The sequence below is a fragment of the Ptychodera flava genome, chromosome 6, assembly GCF_041260155.1.
Source record: "Ptychodera flava strain L36383 chromosome 6, AS_Pfla_20210202, whole genome shotgun sequence".
Lineage (NCBI taxonomy): Eukaryota > Metazoa > Hemichordata > Enteropneusta > Ptychoderidae > Ptychodera > Ptychodera flava.
In genome coordinates, this window is record NC_091933.1 from 6270745 (window position 1) to 6291185 (window position 20441).

The 20441-nt window shown below is 37.2% G+C and overlaps 1 protein-coding gene across 5 annotated transcripts in view; it reads left to right on the top strand.

The window, feature by feature from the left end:
• Positions 1–4739: 4739 nt before the first annotated feature.
• LOC139134727 (uncharacterized) overlaps positions 4740–20441 on the top strand; it is an 86217-nt gene continuing 70515 nt past the window's right edge. Inside the window, exon 1 of one of the 5 annotated variants that reach the window (XM_070701709.1) lies at positions 4740–4879. The gene's annotated coding sequence lies outside the window, so the exon portion shown is untranslated. Of the gene's footprint in view, positions 4880–5018; positions 5084–14824; positions 15348–19318; positions 19429–20441 lie in introns of those variants that run through there. The other 4 variants (XM_070701708.1, XM_070701711.1, XM_070701710.1 and 1 more) reach the window with 4 other exon arrangements.

The window sequence follows — 20441 nt, forward strand, 5'->3', positions numbered from 1 at the left end:
TGGTGAAAGTTGTTATAAGACTATATATGGACTTTTCAAGACTAAATGTTATAAGGCAGAAACCACATGTACTTGTATTCTGACCACAATGTAATGACTTCAGAGAATGAAAATACACCAAGAATCACCTTTTATTACCTGGAGTGTGACGGTTTTGGTACAGTGAAACGAGTATTTTTGTCAAGCTGAAATTTTTCTGAAAACCGACTGACCGATCGAATGACTGATCAAATCCCCCACCCTGGATTTTGACGACCCATCTCCGGCCATGATAACTGAACGCTCTCTTGATACAGGATCTGCGATTGATTTGTAGTAATAGTTCAGTGCACATTCGTGTTCCAGTGGACCAGAGGGCTGGTATAATTATTCAGAGTCCGTTGTTTGGCGCCCTCTATGTTTGGTTTTTGTTTTCCGACAGCTCGTTCACTATTTAATATCTACAAGTATACGCTCTTGCCTGACATACTGTTTTCGGCACCGTTTCGCCACTATTTGCTCACCACTGAAACAGTAACATTCCCATTGTATTTGAAAGCAAACGATCATGGACTCGTTCGTTTGTTTGTTTGTTTGTTTTCAGATTTATGAAATTATGCGTGTGACTACCCATACAGTGCATTTTACAAAATATCCCGTACGGTTCATGTACATTTCAACGTAACTACACAAACGGACTTGAATGAAATGAGGCAGAGTTATTTGAACTAGCGTAATGGTATCGTAAGTTTCCGCTGAAACTTACTATTAAATATAAATAGCGTTACCCACACATGCGCAAACGCTACACTTCCAAAGGACAGTGAAAGATCATATTGCGGTCTTCCTGGTCAAGGTATTTCACATAAAACGTAACACTAATGCCACGAAATGACTTTATCTTACAAAAGAACAGACTTGAACCAAATCTATTGCACAAATAGTGTTAAAACATCATAGGAAGGCAAGAAAGAAAAACTAAGCTAAGGCATTGGACGTAGAATAACTTGGAGCAAGTCATTTGCATATATGCAAATTGCGGACCTAGTAATTATTAGGGCCCAGGGATTTATTTATTAGACCAAGCTCTGTAGAATCCTGCATAGAATAAAATGTTCCCAGCTTGTCCTAAAAATAAGTCCGTTTCCAAAGCAACAACAAAAACGGCACAAAAAAACAAGGGTGGTGAGGCGGATACTTAATCATGCCGAAAAGTTTCATGTAAGACGGGAGGGGAAACCCCACACAACATATTTTAGGACATCCGCCCTCATATTCCTAGAAGTCGTTTGCATACCTATTGTTATCATTTAACCACAAACAAACTCAAGCTGTATGTACACTCGGAATTTAGTAAATCGAAAGCTACAATTCAACGTCGAAGGTGACGTCTGGCAAATTTTGTTGGGGTGGGGTTTTGACCGCAATATATGTCTACATTTTACAATAATTAAAATTCAAATCCCACTATTAAGCTTATACAGAATTTAAATACAGTGTACTATATGATAATGCACTTAACAGGTCTGGATGACGGTATTTTTCAGCGCTGTACCGTAACCGTGAATGTCGCGGTGTGGTCTGAAGGGAATGCTATATACTGCACACCCGGTCATGTACATTGGCTGCCAAACTAGTGACATCTTGCGAACATGGAAAAGTAATTTCTTCACTGATAGGTCCCTATGTCCGCATTCTCGATGTACCATCAAATCTCTCTCTCTCTCTCTCTCTCTCTCTCTCTCATCTCTCTCTCTCTCTCTCTCTCTCTCTCTCTCATGACTCGGATGGCATCAGTGAAGGGTGTCCATTTGGTCAGGATGAGTTGCAAGGCCACTGCACAGCTTTTAAACGCCGTATAGTACAAAGAATTTTAAAGCTTATCGCATTACAAGCGATTGCAAAGATTCCAAAAAATTCTAAATCTACGGGTGATCTGCTCAGATAGTAGTTCTTCACGAAATTCATGTTGTCGCAAGTTCTCCGGTGTTCCAAGGGTGATTGGACCGAGTAGTGATGAGGTAACATTGTACATATCCGCATCCATGGTGACGCATAACGAGCAATGTTAGAAACGAGTGCATATGAATTACTCAGTCACCCACACGACTAGTACCTAACATCGAGAATAAGGGCCAGTATTGCCTCAAGTACACATCCCCATTCATTTTATAGGGTATGCTTGTATGGTACATGTACTATAAGTTTACGACAAAAACGATGTTGCAGAGACCCGAAAAGGTGGGAAAATTAAATACTGAACTATGACAACTTCCACCACGTGATGACAATCCGTTACACCTTTAAATTTGGAGCCAGTCTTACATGTCATGAGATAACTCTTTAAATGAGTGATACTTTGCTGAAAATTTACGAAACCATTCATGGTCTTTGTCACGTAACAATTTATTACAATAAAAGTATTTCCTGGCTCGAATACGCACGCGGTACAGAGCTCGACGTGATCACGACCTCAGCTCTAGGAGTGAGCAGGTGCACGTGGGATGACTGGAGGACTTTGAAGCATGCTTTCGGCAGAAAACAAACAGAAACACTGTCGCTCAAGTACCAATCGATGAGACAGTCAGCCCAAACACGGCGTTTTAACCGTGTAACATTCCAGTCGACCTCAAATGGAGACAGTTGTGCTTTTCTCTTTTATCACCAACGTTACTATTTGAGGAACAAGACTTTCAGACTAAGTGGAATCCGCACGACACTTCCTGCAAAGTCTAGAGCAGATATCACCTACTGTACTTTATTTTGAGGATTGTATATCGTTGTGGCGTATTGGCGTCTACAGCAGCTGCAGTTGAGGAACTATGTGTAGGAATACTTCACGTGTGTGCGTGTTGAGGGACTATAACGTTTGGCATCTTTATCTTCCGGGGGAGGCACTCACCCCGAGCTAGGGAGGAGTGTACCCAGGCCAGTTCACTGAGTTCAAACTGCAAAGCATAAACTTCAATTTTTCGTTAAAATGGTAGCGGATCAAAACTCTGCATGTTCGTACAAAACGATAGGTCAAAGTAATTATTTTGGACCGAAGGTTGTACTCCAGTCAAAAACTGGCGTCGAAAGTCCACACTTTCTCAAATTCCTATGTCAAAAATGTACACGAGGCAAAGAGGGCGGTAGCTAAAACCGCGGTAGATATGTATACATGTACTCCATTTCTATGGTTGTGCTCTTCGGGCTTTCTATCTTTTGCCACACAGATCGATGTGATGAAGACTAAGCATACGAATGCTCAACATTTTTAATTTGTTTCTCGGAAAGCTTAGCTATTTGATCAACCTTTAACCATAACCATAACCATAGCGAACTTACAGTTTTGGGTTAAATTCCAATAGCATAAGCTTATTTGTTGAACATAAACGGACTTCTTACCACCGTACCCAACTACATACATGTATGAATGCAAATATCTAGTAAGTGTTTTTTTGAAAATGAGCAATGCATGATGGCTAGCATCATGTAATTTGCATGTAGCCGAAATTAGCTCCAACTTTGGTTGTGATCGCCTATATCTATATGAGAGAGAGAGAGAGAGAGAGAGAGAGAGAGAGAGAGAGAGAGAGAGAGAGAGAGAGAGAGAGAGAGAGAGAGAGAGAGAGAGAGAGAGAGAGATTTATCCAGTATACCACAGGTTATCGTAATGTTGCTTGGATAGTCGTTCGAGGCGGGCCGTTTACTTGGAAAAAATAGATTTTTTCCAAGTAAACGGCGACCTGCGGCCCCCGCCTCGAACGACTATCCAAGCAACATTACGAAAACCTGTGCAGTATACCACTTTCATCTGCACCATTCAAACAGCAAACATCTGTTTCATATGGTGTGATGTACTGTGGGCCAGCTATTACAATTCTTTGTGTAGGTAACGTTTATCAGTTTATTGTGAAAAGTTTTTCAGTTCTGTAAATAACAGATTGAAAATTTGCATTCATCATAAGATTAGCAAATGTAAAATGCTACCCTCCCCTAGACCAAGTTTGTAAAATGTGACCCTCTTCAAGGGCAGGTTTGTAAAAAGGGCCTACCTAGACTCGGACTTGGTTCAAGTCTACGTAGACTTGGTTCAAGTCTGTGATTGGTGAGTGTCTGAGTGGGGTAAACGCGATGATTCGTGTTCTGTTTTCATGTGAAACGCATTAGTGGGGTAAACGTGATGACTGGGGTGAACACGATGCAGGGGAGTTTCTCCCGATGAATCCGGCGGAAACTACGGTAACTCACGACTACACAGATTGAAGGCAGCGCGTGCAATCGCTAGGAAAACCTGGCCTGGGGTGCCAAATTCCAAATAGGTTTGTATATGAAAAAGGAGAGACACATGAGAAACAACTGGAAATGATTTTATTGTTAGAAATTATTCGACTTGAACCAAGTCTAGACCCTACCCTAATTCCCTGGCCAACCACCTCACAATAACATTAAACTGGAAAGCTCCCCACTGGTGTCCGACGGGCTTTTTAATGCAGTGTAGTGCGTTCTACGTTCCTTCGCATATTTGTCCAAGCCTTGAGCAACAGGTGGTTTCAAAACACTTGAATGTATGGAGACGTTTGCAGCTTTTTTATTTGCTATTATAGAGCGAAACACAAATCACGCAATACCTTGAATCAATTTTTATTGCAATCCAGTATACTGGATGAACAAAATGAAGTGAGAGTTAATTAAGCGTTAGTTGCAGGATAGAGCGGCCACCCCTACAATTGAATGGCATACGCCATAAAGATGTCCACATAGAAATATACGTCATCACTTCTGGCGGTCCCAGCACATAGGCGGAAGTGCATAGTCGTGATTCTCGGATACAGAGAGTGCGTGTCCGTCTGCAAAGTTGTCACAACGACCAAATGGTCCCAAACACGTCCGAAGTGAGTTGAAATGAAATCAGGTAAATCATTTACACGTTTACAGATTCCATACATCTCCTTGATTGAAATTCACGCCTCGTAAAACTTTCACCACTCAACTTAGGCAGCTGTGTGCACGGCACTGCCACTTGCCAGCCGACTGACAGATTTTATCTCAGTATCTGTGTATTCTCGGTATACGAGGAGGCGTTTTCGGGGACCACGGTACTCGGAGCTTGCAAGCTGTAGGTATCGTTTTGTTTTGCATTTTCACTTTCCATGAGATCTCACCCAGGTCATGACATCACGGTTGCATAACCCGGTTACTGTCTAGCCGTAGCCTGGTTCAACACTGAACGATTGTTTGAGGGGGCAATACCAGCGTTCGGCTGCTCAGTACCGCTACTGAGCAAAGTAGTTTAGTTAGCGTGTTCTCGGTAAAGAGTAATGGTGCGATCGAGAAAACACACAATTCACGGAAGCCCATCGCGCGCTCGCCCTCCCAACAATAACCATGTACTAGTTATGAGGCGAACCCGCTAGCGACAACGAATAGTTCCGCTGAAAGACAAACTCTCGAACTTCGTAAAAATTAACGACCCAGTATTCTTTCTACCAGGTGCAATCAAACGTTCGGTCGCTGTCAGTCTCAGTCCGTTGAGAGTCTGGGACACAACTGGCAGTGACCTCCATCGAAGCGCCGTCCAGTCAGGTTGACAACACAATGTTGACAGACCACAGCAGTGCGCGATTGTTAATCTGATGCCTTTCAAACAACAGAAAGAAACCCATATTTCTAATCCTGCGGGTGGTATTTTTTTCTCAATTCAAAGCTTGTCAAAGTATTTCCAAACACCGTGTAACAAAAGGTTTCTGCTGGCCAGCAATCCTCCAATTATCAATCAAGCATTGTTGTGCTAAGGTCTTTCATGAAAACAACCGCAACCCGTCAGTCTTTGTTTATGCTGCTGTGGTGTGCGCTGGGTCTCCCTTTTTGCCAATATCTCTTTTCTAAAATATTCCATGCCTCACAGGGACAAAATTGCGATAAAAGCTCCTTAAAAACGAATCGGTTTGATACCTGAAATTACACTCCCACCCATGATTCATTTTGTTGATGTTGATTCCGCAAAATAACAACAACAACAACAACAACAACAATAATAATAATCATAATCATAATAATACATATGATAATAATAACAACAATTGACGTATACTAGTTGTCTTGTTGAGGGAGATTGTGTTGTTGCTTGTATTGGATTAACTAATTAGTATACTGGTTGTTACTAAGGTAGGAATTTGTTTCTAAGAATTGTTATAAGTTACAGAGTATTTTTCAAATCAAGTCAACAAAAGTGCAGGTGTTTATTGTGTGTTGTTCCTCTCCTGTGTATAAAAGCCGGTGCACAGTGAAATTGTTGGAACATGCTGAACAGCTGCATTTCCAACTAAAGGGTCTACGATAAACCATTTTCCGTATTTAGATTGCTGGCTAATATAATTAGACATCTCAGGTATGTGAAGGTGTGTTACAGTATTATTTATGTGGCAATTCCTTCTTTTTTACTTGTTATTTCAACATATCTACTTTTTATTAGAGGGACAAAACAAACCACTTTACTATTTTTAGGAGTCCTGTCATCCAGTTGGTGACATTCCATTGCTTTGCACTGTGTTCTGTACTTCACGATGTACTGTACACAGTGCTAATAGATATGTTTTATGCGTGCTTAAATCATCATTATAAACCTATAGGCACGGTGATAAAAGTAGCATATCACAACGGCTATGATTTAATTGATTATTGTCCATTTGTTAAACGAATTAAATGTATACTATACATGGTCACAGTGTAGCGACCTTAACAGCGATAACCTTGGGTCTGTTTTGCAAGGAACAAAATGAATAACGCAGAGTCCATGCTCACTGTAGGTTGTATTCACAGCTCGCAGTATCAGATGAGTCATCACATTTTGACATCAGTAAGTCAAAAGACGCACCCAAGTCACAGTAAAATCGATCTCAGTGAACATGTCATGCTGTGCACCTATACAAGCATGAAGATCGTCAGTATAATGACAGCTTTGTAGGGTTGTCTGGTATTTGCCCAATTTATCAAATTCAAGAATTGTCAGTTATTCTTATTGTGTAGCAGCTGTTATTTTTTCAGGTTAAAAGTGATTGACGTGTCATTGTTATACATGTACATGTATGTTATTCTGACTATGTGTCCAACCTGTTCTCCCATAGACAGTACCATAGTGTTAATCAGTTTATTACTTTGATTGTGTACATGTAATTTGATAGAGAAACACCGGTGATGTACAATCTTCCATGTACATGTGTATCTATATGTAATAATGCATTCGAGTTGGCATTCATTGTAGGTTGTGTGACCAAAGTCCATTCACTTTGGATGGTAAACAACAACTCCCATAGAATATTTGAAAGCATTGTTTTTCTCAGAAAAAAATAATAGGCAGTCCACACTTCTTCAAAAATCAATGTTTACCTCAGTTATTGGAAAACTCTGTGTTTACTCATAGACCCTGGAGCAAGAGGTCTATGGTTTACTCAAAACCCATTTTATGTTTACTGAATATCCATAAAAATCATTGCTGCGTATTTCCACTGAAAAAAAAAATACTTGATATGAAAATGATGGTATTTTGCAGCAGAGCTGATGTGCACATGGATTGTAGATATTAAAATCTGACCATTCAGTTTCAGTGTCTGTTCATACTCAGATTTGGAGGGTATTACCCACTAGAGTAGTACTTATATGGCCATGTAGTAATTCTAGTATTGTGTATGTGTAGACTCAATGGATTGCCAAGTTTGATTCCCTTGAAAAGTATCTCGAAATCATTTCTCTGCCGTGATAAGTCGGTCAGCACAATAGTAAGTTCATATTTCTTGCATTCTCATTTGCTTTAATGCCCCTTCATGGTAAGTTTCAATTTTTTACTCGGCAGAAGTTTGCACAGTCTAAATGCCTGACAAAATTGTCCCACACTCTGTTGCTCTTTGGTGCTGTGGTCAATCTGTTTTTGCTGACATCATCATCAATGAGAAAAAACATATTATATATGATACACAACTTACTTTGCGTTTCACTTAGAAATAAGTAGCTGATATCATTACAAAAGTAAAAAAAAAATCAGTGTCGTTAAGTTCAATCTTATTAATGACACAATTTTCACCAAATGCAGGTAAAATATTTTCAGACTCTCAGAGTCATACATGTATTGAAGCGAAGAGGTGATATATTGCCTAGATACAGGATATGGGTCCTTAGGGCAAAAAAGAAGATTTTGTTAAGTTGATTTTCAGCAGCAGCAAGAAGTAGGCAACACACTAATGCAAAATGAACAGAGCTTTGCAATGCATTCATGTGTAAACTATTTTTCATAACTCTTTGTGAAAGTGCATAATGCATAGTCATTTGTCCTTGTCGCATGGTTGAATTATGGCTGGTTATTTTGAATTCCAAAATGCAGCGCTCACGACTCGGAAAGTTTCATGAAACAAAATTTATTGTTAAATTCATTTTATCCAGATTTTTCAACTCTTTATGCAAGAATCAGATTTGGGCTGACAGGTGCAGATGAATAGTTGCTAATATTTCATATCATTACAAAAATATTTGACAAGAACAGAAAATATAGAATAGCACTGGCTCATTATAACCATATATAGTGTACTTTGAACTCCCATATGAAAAGACCAGGAATTCATATTGGTGGTGGAATTTCGAATGAAATTCAATCTTACAGCATTTCAGGTCATAAAATGCTTTTTTGTGACACATATACACATTGTCTTCAAGTTGAAAGTTTGATTAAAGATCCTAAAATTAATAGGCAGGGTGAAATTTGTGATAGCTGGTAAAGAGCAAGGTCCAATACCCAGACAATTACAGCTTCAGCTTGACAAATGTTCCTTGTCGTACAGAGTTCAGGTAACATCTGTAAATTAAAATCTGAGTAATTGAGAACTGCTGTATAATATTTCTGCACTTCCCTTCCTGGACTTTTTTTCTTTTGATAATGAGATAGGGAAGTCAGGTGAAATAACTGACATATTCACCAATCACACGTATAACCTCATGTAATACACTCAACAACAACACGCTGTACTGACTTGAAATGTTTTGAGCAGGGTGTATACACTGTACAGCTTACAGCCTTCCTATCCAACCTAAATATTCACAATGCTGCATAAAGCAAAGGCTGTAATTTTTAGTCTTAGCAGTGCTTATAATTCCTGAAATTCATTTATTTTTATTATTGTATTATTTTTATATGACAGATTTAGCAATATCATTCATATCATGAGTGAATACATTTTCAATTCCATCCAAAACAGCCAGTTTGACAAGAACATTGGTGCTAACAATTTTGGTACCACTAAAAGAATGCAAAAAACAGAATCTTGGTAAATCTTATGTTTCTTAAATCTTCAGTAGAGATAGATTGACTTTTCGTTTACTCTAAAAGATTTGACTGGTAAATAATAATCATCAAAGGAAATAATTCAAGCATAAATTATAAATTCCTATGTGTAATTTTAGATAACATTCATTTAAAAATAGGTTGTTTGCTTATTGATGAAACTTCGTTTGTTAGCAATGACATTTTATTACCCCTCTACCAAAACACTTGAGATGTACTACATATCTATCATATAATGGGAAATTTTGAATATATTTTAACACAAAATGCATTTCTCATGATACATGTACTGTAACTGTATATCGGCTAAAAATTTTGATGTTGACAATTTTCCTTGCTTCCGTGCTTTTGTTACAGACTCTAAGCTCTATGCCTACATGCACAGGTATCTGTAAACTATGCTGCAGTATCAGTTCTTTTACCAACTACAGATTTTTTCATTTTTCTGTACATACAGAAAAGAGATCTTGAAAGAAATTTGATGAAGTTAGATTATTGTGTACATTACATGTATCAGAAATGTTTTGCATTGTCATAGCAGTCCTTAGTCCATTGTCTTTTGTCAAGGACAACTGAACTTTATGCAAATTTTCTGATTGACATGTGATATTGAGATCAGTACACATGTACAGGATGTCCGGGTGTGCTACCCCCTTCAGTAATCTTTTACAATGTACCCCTTTCAATAAATCTTTGACAAAACTAGGCTTTCCTTTGCTAATCATCTTGTATCCTCCACAGATACATGTATTTCCTTCAATTTTTTTCCATTCTTGAGTCAAAATAAACAATATAAAGCACTGTTTTTTGAAAAAGAAATAACGTGCAATTAGTGTAAGGTATTTCATCATTTTTGACTTGGCCAAAACACTGGCCAGTCTGTTGTGGAGAACTTTGCTACATTGTGTGCTATGCAAGGAATGGCTGTCATCTTTCAGAGTGTGTGGCATGCGTTAGAGATGTCATGATGATCTAGTCTGTGGTAGTAATTGAGTGTCCTCGCACATGTAGGTTGACCACTAAATACACTGTACACTGGGGAAAATTAAAGATATCAGTGTTAATGCATGGTTGTTTTGACATGGAGCAGATCTATTGCTATTGATGACTTTTAGGAAAGAATTTGGAAGCTGACCAAATCAGATGTTTACCATCTTCAAACTCTACTTCCTCATAATGCAATTATTATTCATATTTAACAAATTATTCTTGTCAACATCTACATTACATGTGCAATGTATTATTATTATTTCACCAGCAAAAAAAAAAACACATATAAGGCCAAAAAAAAGAAAAGAAATGTTTCTGGTCAGTGCGAGCGTCACTTGAACAACAGCGCGTCACCCTTTTTTTCTGTTAGTGGCCGGCGACCGTGGCTGACACCAAACCAGAATGGCTGAAGAGAAAGAGAAAATTCTTTGGGGGGCATGATCAGTGACTGCATGAACAGTATATATGTGACTATATTGATAAAATAAATAAAACGCGCGTCGCCGCACCATTGATTGTAAAAAAAATAAAACGCGCGTCGCCGCACCATTTTTTAAAGGAAGGCTTGATCAGAAACATTTTTTGGGGGGGCCTAGAGTCAAAAAGTTGCATAAGGCGTATTAAGATAAATCATTAACTGGCAGCAATATTACTGATATACAACCATCTCTGATTCCATATGAACAATATAATCATTATGACCTTACAGTCCACAAATGGTGTTCAACTGTAAGCCTTTGTGACCAGACATTCACCAAGGATGGGATTTCATTCTGGATTAAACTTGCCTCAACCTGTGGCCTTGGTGAGACTAATGTCCAGAAATTCCAAAGGATTGTTGTTTAATCTTGTCTTGCTGCAGTAGAACCAATCATTGTGGCGGCCCTATCAATGTCACAGCAATACCTGATATGGTCATTACCGCTAGATTCCTGAACCAAACACCATCCATTCCTCCCTTTTCTCTGAAATTTTCTTAATGCAGATAATAATTTATAATTGTTAATAATTGCAAATATTGCAAAGCTGTCACCTGGGCTTTGCAGGTTGGACTGATGTTAAGTAAACTGCATTGAAGATGTACTGGTATATTAGATTCATTTACCAAATAGAACATAATGTCAGATTGGTTGGTTGTAACAAAGACAAGTCAAAAGCTGCCAGAAATTACTTTGTCCTTTGAAGTGAAAGTAACAGGATTTAGGCCAACTCATAGCTGATCAGAAGATGTAATACTCTGTTTTTTTGTAGGATGTATGTACGTTTTATACAATTTCACAGATTGGTCTAATAGTGAAATATACCCCGGTATAAAGAAATGGACCAATCATATACAGCCTTGCTACAGAGCTGTAAGCAAGCCCATAGTTTTAGTCTTTATGAGTCTTTGTGTAAGTCCGTGATCAGTCTGGTACATGTATGCCACGGTGTCTTTTGACAAAAGGTATATTTCAGAGCAAAGCTGCACACAAACACACAGGAACATTCTCTGATTAATTAAACATATTTGGAAATGTGTTCACTGTGCATTATCTAACTTTCATTTGTCATGTTGAGACAGCATCTGTAACATGCATTGGAACTTTCTCAGAATAGCACGGTGATTCTTTGAAAATCATACGGAAATATTTCAAATGTGGACACTTGATTTTTAACAGGAACAAGTTGGGTAGTTGGTAGAAATAAAAAGTATACAGAGAATACTTGTGTATACTGTTATGTAAGAACAATTCATGTCCTGGCTAGACATTAATTGTGCCTTTTAAACCCTATATCCTACCAGATAGTATCACTTCTCCATCTGCCAAGTCAGTCAAAAGCCATATTGAGCTGAAACCTACTTGGATTTTCACCTACTTGGCATGGCATATTGTAGCATGGCGTAACAAGTGACAATACAGAAAATCTTCATCTTAAAACACTTAAACAGACACACAAGGCACCTCAATATTGAAAATTGATAAGCATTTTATGAGGAAGTTGATATATAAACAGTCACAGAGATCCCGGACTACTCTCTTAGGATAGTTCAAATTCTTGTGTGATGTTATTTTGTGAATGGTTCATTGGCATGATACTGAGTAGGGCACATATCCAGGACATGCACACGTGTAGAGGGTAGTTTTGCCCATAGGACTGGTTGTAGATTGAGTTTCAGTATTTGTCCAGGCCTGACCTAATTGGGGTGACTGCAAGCTCTCCACAGCAGGATATCTGTAAGGGTACATCATCGGTCTCATCTCGAACTGCAGGTGTTGTTTTGAGTTGCCATGTCTGGATATTACTTCACACGCATACTATTGCTGGTGATAAAGACAGGTTGCAAAGCTCAGATTTCAGACTTCAGTCTTTTTGTTAGTAATAGAAACAAAGCATATGTCATCTAGGCTATAGAGTTGTTAATTAGGAATCAACAAAAGTCACCTTGTGGTGTTTGATACCACCAATTAGTGGTACGCTGTCTATCACCTAGCCTTAGTGCCTACATGTAGGGTACAGTATAGAGACACACACACACATATATATATCAAAGTATACAGATGTCATATATATATATATATATATATATATATATATATATATATATATATATATATATATATATATATATATATATATATATATATATATATATATATATATATATATATACCGAAGTATACAGATGTACTCATGGGAAATAATCTGTTACAGTTTTATGCATACTGCCATCTTAAGACAGACAGTCTGTCTGAATATTGTAGGATGCATAAAACTTAAGTAACAGAGAATATTATTACTTTGTACTAAGTAATTTATATATGTATATATGTATTATATATGATATATGAAGCAAAAAATGACTGCATATATATATATATATATATATATATATATATATATATATATATATATATATATATATATATGTATATATATATATAATATATATATATATATATATATATATATATATATATATATATAATATTAAATATTTTAGGAAGTTCTTCAGGCCTGCAACAGAGTAAAGTACAAAGTTTATATTTTAGGAAGTGCTTCAGGCCTACAACAGAGTAAAATACAAAGTTTCATGCCGTAATAAGTGTTTCAATATTGAATGCAGGATTATCAAAGTTTTTTTCTGCCATTGTGGGTGGCAAATTGCCATTTATAGGTTGCTAGAGAAGGCAAAAAACTGCGCAGGTCTATATAATAAATATGAAAAATTAGCTGCTCAATGTGAATGGCTTGTCATTTTATTTTGGGCTGTAACTCAGAAGAGAGATAAAATGCCAATCTGTGTTACAGTGATACCAATTCTAATTGTCATGTCCAGTATATGTAGAGTAGGTCCTTCTCCTGTGTATGCAAACAACATGATGCCTGTTTTGCCACATGTACATTTACATGTACATGTACCATGATGAAATTTTGTCATTTATTTTCAAAATGTATGCTGTCTATTTTACCAATATGTAAATTTGTTGTACTCCATGATCAAATGAAAATGACCGATGTGAACTACCAGTAAGTGAGGCAATAAATGGTTTAATTGGTGTCAGCTGCTTTTGTTTATCATATAGAATACTTGTGTGTAATTGATCATGAAATGTGTTATGTTTGCACTGAAATCAAAACTCCGTCAAAGTAATTTTATCCCTATCTTACATGTTTATAAAATGAAGACCAACTTTTCTATCAGGTATGACTGATCAACTTTGTTTTCTTAAACCGCTCCATATTGCAAGATTAATTTTTTCCTTATAACCCTTTTTTCCATTCCTTTTTTCCCAAGTGGACAATAATTTGTGAATTTTTCAAAACTGTGGGAGGAGTAGAAGACGAAAACATTTGGTCTGTAAGTGTTACATGACCATATCATGTATATTGCATGATAAACTAATTGACCTCACATTTGCAGTTATGATCCTTGATGCCACACTCAGCCCTGTTTGTCATGACATTATTTTCCATGCAAGGTCTCTGAAAGCCTTTCCTGTTGCTTGGCTGGAATAGATCTGTGTGTGCAATCCTGGCTTATTAGCCACTACATGAACCGAGCATTTTGTCCCTGGCCTGTCAAGTTTGGCTACCACAGGGATTCAAAGTCAAATTGGAAAATGTATCTCTAATCCAGCGTGCACTTCATGGAGACTTGCTGCTGGTAAATTGGTCTGTGAACAGTGCTTGAAGCTCTCCAGTCATCCATCTCTTAGACAGTGAGTGCCGCTTTAAGGTGGTTGGAAAGGCTAGTGAGTGAAACAAAATATTTGTATTAGATGAAAGCCCTTTCTTCAGCTCTATGAGAGATTTTTGTCAGAAATGGATAAGTGCATATTTATGGTAATTTTTATTGAATTGATCATATTGTTTCAAACCAGCTGCTCTTCCTTGGCTGAACCTTAATCAAAAGACGCCTGTTTATAGTGTTGACAATGTCTTATATTAAATTCAGTTTGCTGGACTGCCTATCGTAACACTCGGTATGTCAGCATAGCTTGAATTCACGTTACCCTGATGTATAGGTTGGTCATCAATTAGTTCATATTACCACCCATATTACCACTGGCAAAGCTAACTGCTTTGGCTGTACTAATGTTGTTCACACACACAATTCCTACAAGAGCAGCTCAGGTGAAAGCTAGACCCTTATTAGTATGGAGCCAGTCTTATCTGATTGATTGCCAGTCTCCGAGCAGAAGCCGAGGATTCCATCACCCACCATTATAAAATTGATCCGACGCAGTAAAAAATGGAGGAGCTGTTTTCCTGTGCCGTTGGGTAAATACTGCAGCACAGCTGTCAGGACTCATAAATCTGTGAAATAGTGGTCCCTTGGACAGACTAGCAGTGGCTGGGTATTTGTTCACCATGTCTCCAGGTCTCTCAACCACCGGCTGGACTTGCATGTATGCATGAGACCACTTGACAGCTGAAAATTCCTATTTCCTGCCCGCCACGAATACTGGAAAGCTTATCCCTGGAAGCTCCCTTGGGCATAAGTTCTCTGTCTCTCCTTTGTTAGAGTCTTTTGTATCTGAGCTGAGAAGATCTGATTCTGCCGTCCAGTGCAGTGCTGGTATGTACAAGATTACATGCAATTTGAATATTAATGTGGCAACACCTTGTCATACATGTACCATACTATTATACCTTGATTGCTCCATGCAGATTCAGATAAGGAAACCTCGTCATGTGGAATATAGCCTTACCATCACACTCGTTGGAGAGACATACAGCCGTCAGCATGTGGTAGTTTACCATCTAAATGTGTTGAAAATTGTTAGGGTTCTTGGTGAGATTCCATGGATGCTAAGCCTATTCAACGTGAATTTTTCATTCAGAGCTACCGTATATGTAGTGTACCCTAAAACTTGGATAGATATCAAGAATGAAGACATCCTGTGTCTGCAGAATTCAATCTCTTGATTATTTGAATTTATTTCTCGCATTATTTTTCATTCTTCGTGAGACCAATACTGCTGTTCATGTTGGCTAAAAAACAATATGCATGCCATTGTGTGTTTGTACTTTATAGCGTGCGCCTCGAAAGTGAAAGACTTAAACTTTTGCTAAAATTTTTCCTCAAGGAATCTTTGAACCATTCACTTTCAAAATCATGAGTAAAAATTGGGGTCACTTTGCAAATTTTGGTACTATAGAAACAAATTACCCAAAATGTATCGATATTTTAAATTCAAAATGGCTGCCATCCCAGTGTTAATGTCTTGAGAAAAATACAATTTTCGATTTTCAAAAAAACTAAGACGGTGAAAGTTTTTCTTTCTGAAAGGGCTTCAAAATGAGCCCACGTGAGTGGTAGATCACAAAGAAATGGAAAAGTTTGAAAGTCTGAATATCTGTCCCCATGGCGAATTCTATCTTAAGGAATAAACTTATTCTGTGATCATGAAATACACCTGGGTTTTCTTTTGAAGTGTGAATATAACCCACATAGTGTAAGTCATCCTACTGTTGGTGTAGTCTTCCAGTTTTCATCGTGACAAATATCTACACCAGCTTCTTGGTTTAGCCTGAAGCCTCCCACATCTTGTGAACATTTGGGGTATTAGAACTCCTGAGACGTCATGCTCATCAGCTGTGAATTCATCGCGCTATCGTCTCTTGTCTGATACTTGTATAATTTATCATTCAGCTGCCATGACTTGCCGCCAGCTCTTGCAAACCTTCATATTTCCAAGCTCTGACATTTTGTGGTGTGTCTGCCACTGTAGCAGTTGTTCAGTGTGATAAATTATATGCAACACATCATAACAGATGAGATTTTTTTTCTGGATTTTCATATTTTAGTAAAGTACGGCGAGAGAACAGAATGTTAAACTCTGATTTAGGAGTCTATCTGTATTTCCTATAAAATCTCCCTTTGTAAAATATTCTGTTTGTATGCTTTCTTCTTGGTACAAGGAAATTAAATCTTCCCTTTCTTCTGCTTTTCAGAAGAGAAATTATGCGTCAATTTTCAAGATGCTACTCTGTAACCTCTTTCTTCTCACCATTCACTTCAGCATACAATATACATAATGTACATATGCATTAAATCGCTACTCACCATGGGTGCTGATGTGAACACGTATAAAATTATAATTTTTCTGTGTGATTTCTTATACTTAATGTTTGAAGAAACCCCTCATTGCATACACATCATGAACGGACTTCTTTGAAAAATTATAAGTTTAGACATGTCACCAGAGAAGCATATTGTCGGAACCCACAAAACCAATTTTCCCAGGGTACCAGTAATTGGTTAAACACCTATAAATTCACCATCTCCTGAACATTTTACCTGCTACTTTGTTTAATGTTTAATATTTAATATTTAATGAACAGTGTTTAATCTGGATGTTCAAATTCTAATACTCAGTCCCTAATGAGACAGTTTTACTTTTTTTAATCAAGTTGAATCAAGCTCTAATTATAGCCAATGCAATTCATGTCAGTGTGTTGTGTGATGCATTCCAATACGGCTAGCATGCAGGATGGTGAATTTAGTGTGTGTTATGTTTATGGGTGAAATTATTATAAATGGTCTCTTGAAGTTGTTCTTAGGCACTTAGAAAGCACATTAACTTGTCATGCCAATCTCTCTGTGTTGGTGTTTTATAGGGTCTGATGTGTCAGTCCACTTGAAAAAAAATTATTTTACTTTTCCCATTAGAGGCACTGTCAGGCATGTGTATTTCATTTCACTTCTAGCACTAATAATATTGAGAGCCATATAATATTATTTTGTATTTGCTTCCTGTTGCCAATTGTGTTGTCCTGGCAATCTGATTTCTTCATTAAAATTTCATCGTATAGTTACTGGAGACAGAATAAATCAAATTTGAAATCACTCGTATGGTAATTAACTTTGCCTGATGGCAAAAAGCCTTCACAAAATTGTCAGCCTGCCACCAGTTAGTAAAATAGAAACCTCAATATACTGTCAATCTCCTCTAATCTTCTATTTTATTAGAAAAAATTATATAATTTATTAGGAAATCTGGAAGCTGTGCCTTTATTGTGTATTACTTCGGAGGTAATCTGACATGACTACATTTAAGTGATTTTGTCTAAACTTCGACAACTGTTGTAAAGGTACCGGTATATTGTGAATGACAGTCATGTCTTCATGTGATAATCCTTGTTCTTGAATGTCCTTATTTTAGTGCCATTCTTGCTGTCTGACTGTATCTGATAAGACGACTCCTATTTATCGTCTGCCTATTAAATGTATTGACATTAAATCTTCAACATGGCCATGACCATTCCAGTGTATAGCATACAACACAGGTTATCTTACATGTACCGGTATATATATAATTCACAGGTCAAATGCATGCTTTTGTTTTTCGTTTTATTCTGACATCTAAGTTGGGAAATAAAAAGTCAACCACAAAGGTACTGTAAATACAAGTGAATATTACCATATTAACCCTCTGAGTGCTGTAATTTTTTCCAACAAAATTTTACTGCCATATTTTACCAATTTTTTTTCAATTTTTTCTGATATTTTTTGGTAATTTTGGACCAAATGGGCATCATACTCCATTGGCTAGAGTTTTTTATCAAAATTTTGGCAAAAGTCTGAGTCAGAGTTTTCAACTGACTGCAGTTTCAACCTGCAAAAAAGAAAGGCGGTAGAAACTTGCATCTGTGGTGAAATTTATTACATGTATCAAATGATGAATATGGTGGAAAGATTGATATTTGCTTGGTCTTTTATTAGAAAACACTGAATATTCTTTTATATTACTAGAATAGTCTTTTATGAATACATCTGTCTCTGGCTTTAAAACGGTACAAATGTGACAAATGAGAGCGTTTTGGATCATTGATTCTATGTTACAGAGAAAAACAAAATAGCAGGAAGTTTGGCATTCTGCTGTTGATGTCACTGACAATTCTCAGACTCACTGCAATGACAGTTGTCTTTTCACCACTTTAAAGCTATCAGCTTTGACAAATTAAATTGTCATCTGCAGCTCCGGGACCCTGATAATTCCCGGGAAATTGAATTGAACTCTTCCTTTGATTTAGAAGATGGATTGGTGTAATTATCCTGCCGGAATGATTAAATAAGCAGATTGTGTTTCTATCACACAGTGGCATGATGGTATTTTGTCTCGACTTCTAGTTTTAGAAAAAAACCTTTTCCTCATTGATAAGTTGTCTGTGGGACTGCTCTGGATTTCCATTTTGAAATTGAGTCAAATTCACAATATTCTAATATGATTAGAATAAACTACATGTACATGTATACTGGTATGTAGTTGATGATATGGTCCTGTCACAATTTTAAAAAACCTTCATATCAATACCGGTGAATGTATTTGTTTTGAAAAAAAGTCATAATTTAGCACACCAGTTTAAACTTTGATTGTTATTGTTGCAATAACAGTACATTTACTTCTGATTTATGTACCGGTAGAGCATGATCTATAACATGTTTTTTCAGAGGCATGCTTCCTTGTGCAGGCCTGTACTGGTATGACCTCATTTGACCCTGGTTGCCTGAGTTGAAAGGTCGACTGTTGAATGTTTGCTATCAAAGCTGCTGAGCTTGTGAATGTAATTTTATTTCATTCATCTGTGTACGTACCAGTACAAGGTATTTCCTGAGAGAGTTCTTACCGATGAAGAGTATCAAGTGTCTAAAGGTAGATGAATGTTGTGTCATTGATATTGTATGTGACAGTTTAAGAAGAGTTCAAGTTTGTAGCGGGCACAGAGATCAATTGAATTCTTCCAGGGAAAGAAATGCTGATCACAAATAACACAGGGAATTTTCAGCGTAAATTGTGTTGAAAGATTCTCTTAGCTGTTTATAATTTCTGTAAGATGAAGAAGATAGAAGGTGATTTGGAAATACAAGACATGGTATGTAAGCAGTGATGACAGAGTGATTGACATGCAAAACATTAGATTTGTCAATTCTTATATGCTTTAATGCTACTTTGTAATTGGTGATGGCTGTGAGAATCATACACAGCTGTATGCAGAGCCCTACACTTTACATCATCTGTAACTGATCTATTTTCCATTAATTTTGTTGTCTCTGTACAGTACAGTTTACACTAAACCTTGTTGAAATACCATTTGTGTTCAGCTTGTGTAAAGTCCAGTGTTATTGTTAAACACTGATTGTCAGTCTGGACACAGAGTGACCGTGGAGTGACCGTGGAGTGACCGTGGTCCAGCCTAGACTTCTGCTTAGACTTCATTAATCAACAATAACATTTCCAAACTGTACGCAATGTTTTGTGTTGACAAAGTTTATACTTGGTATTTCTACATACTGACATGATAAGGAGAAGAAGATTCTCAGAAGCAGAAGAAAATCGCAAGTTTTCGTTCAAAACAAATATGATGAGAATTTTATCAAACTTACATCTAGTGTGCCAGTTAGGAAGGTATGTACAGTGTTTTTGTTAAAGGGCTTTAAGCAGGTAAATGTTACCCTGGTTCTCCAGTCATTTTACCATGGTTCCCCATGGTATATCAATATATTAATCAAAGAGGGGGACAGCAGCAATGTTACTGGGGTTCCCAAATCATTTACCAATATTCCCCAACCTTAGCAAAAACACTGTCATTACTGTTATATTTTTTTGTATACATTGTATAACAAACATTCAACTTTGATTCAATCTCAAAACAATCTTTCAGTACA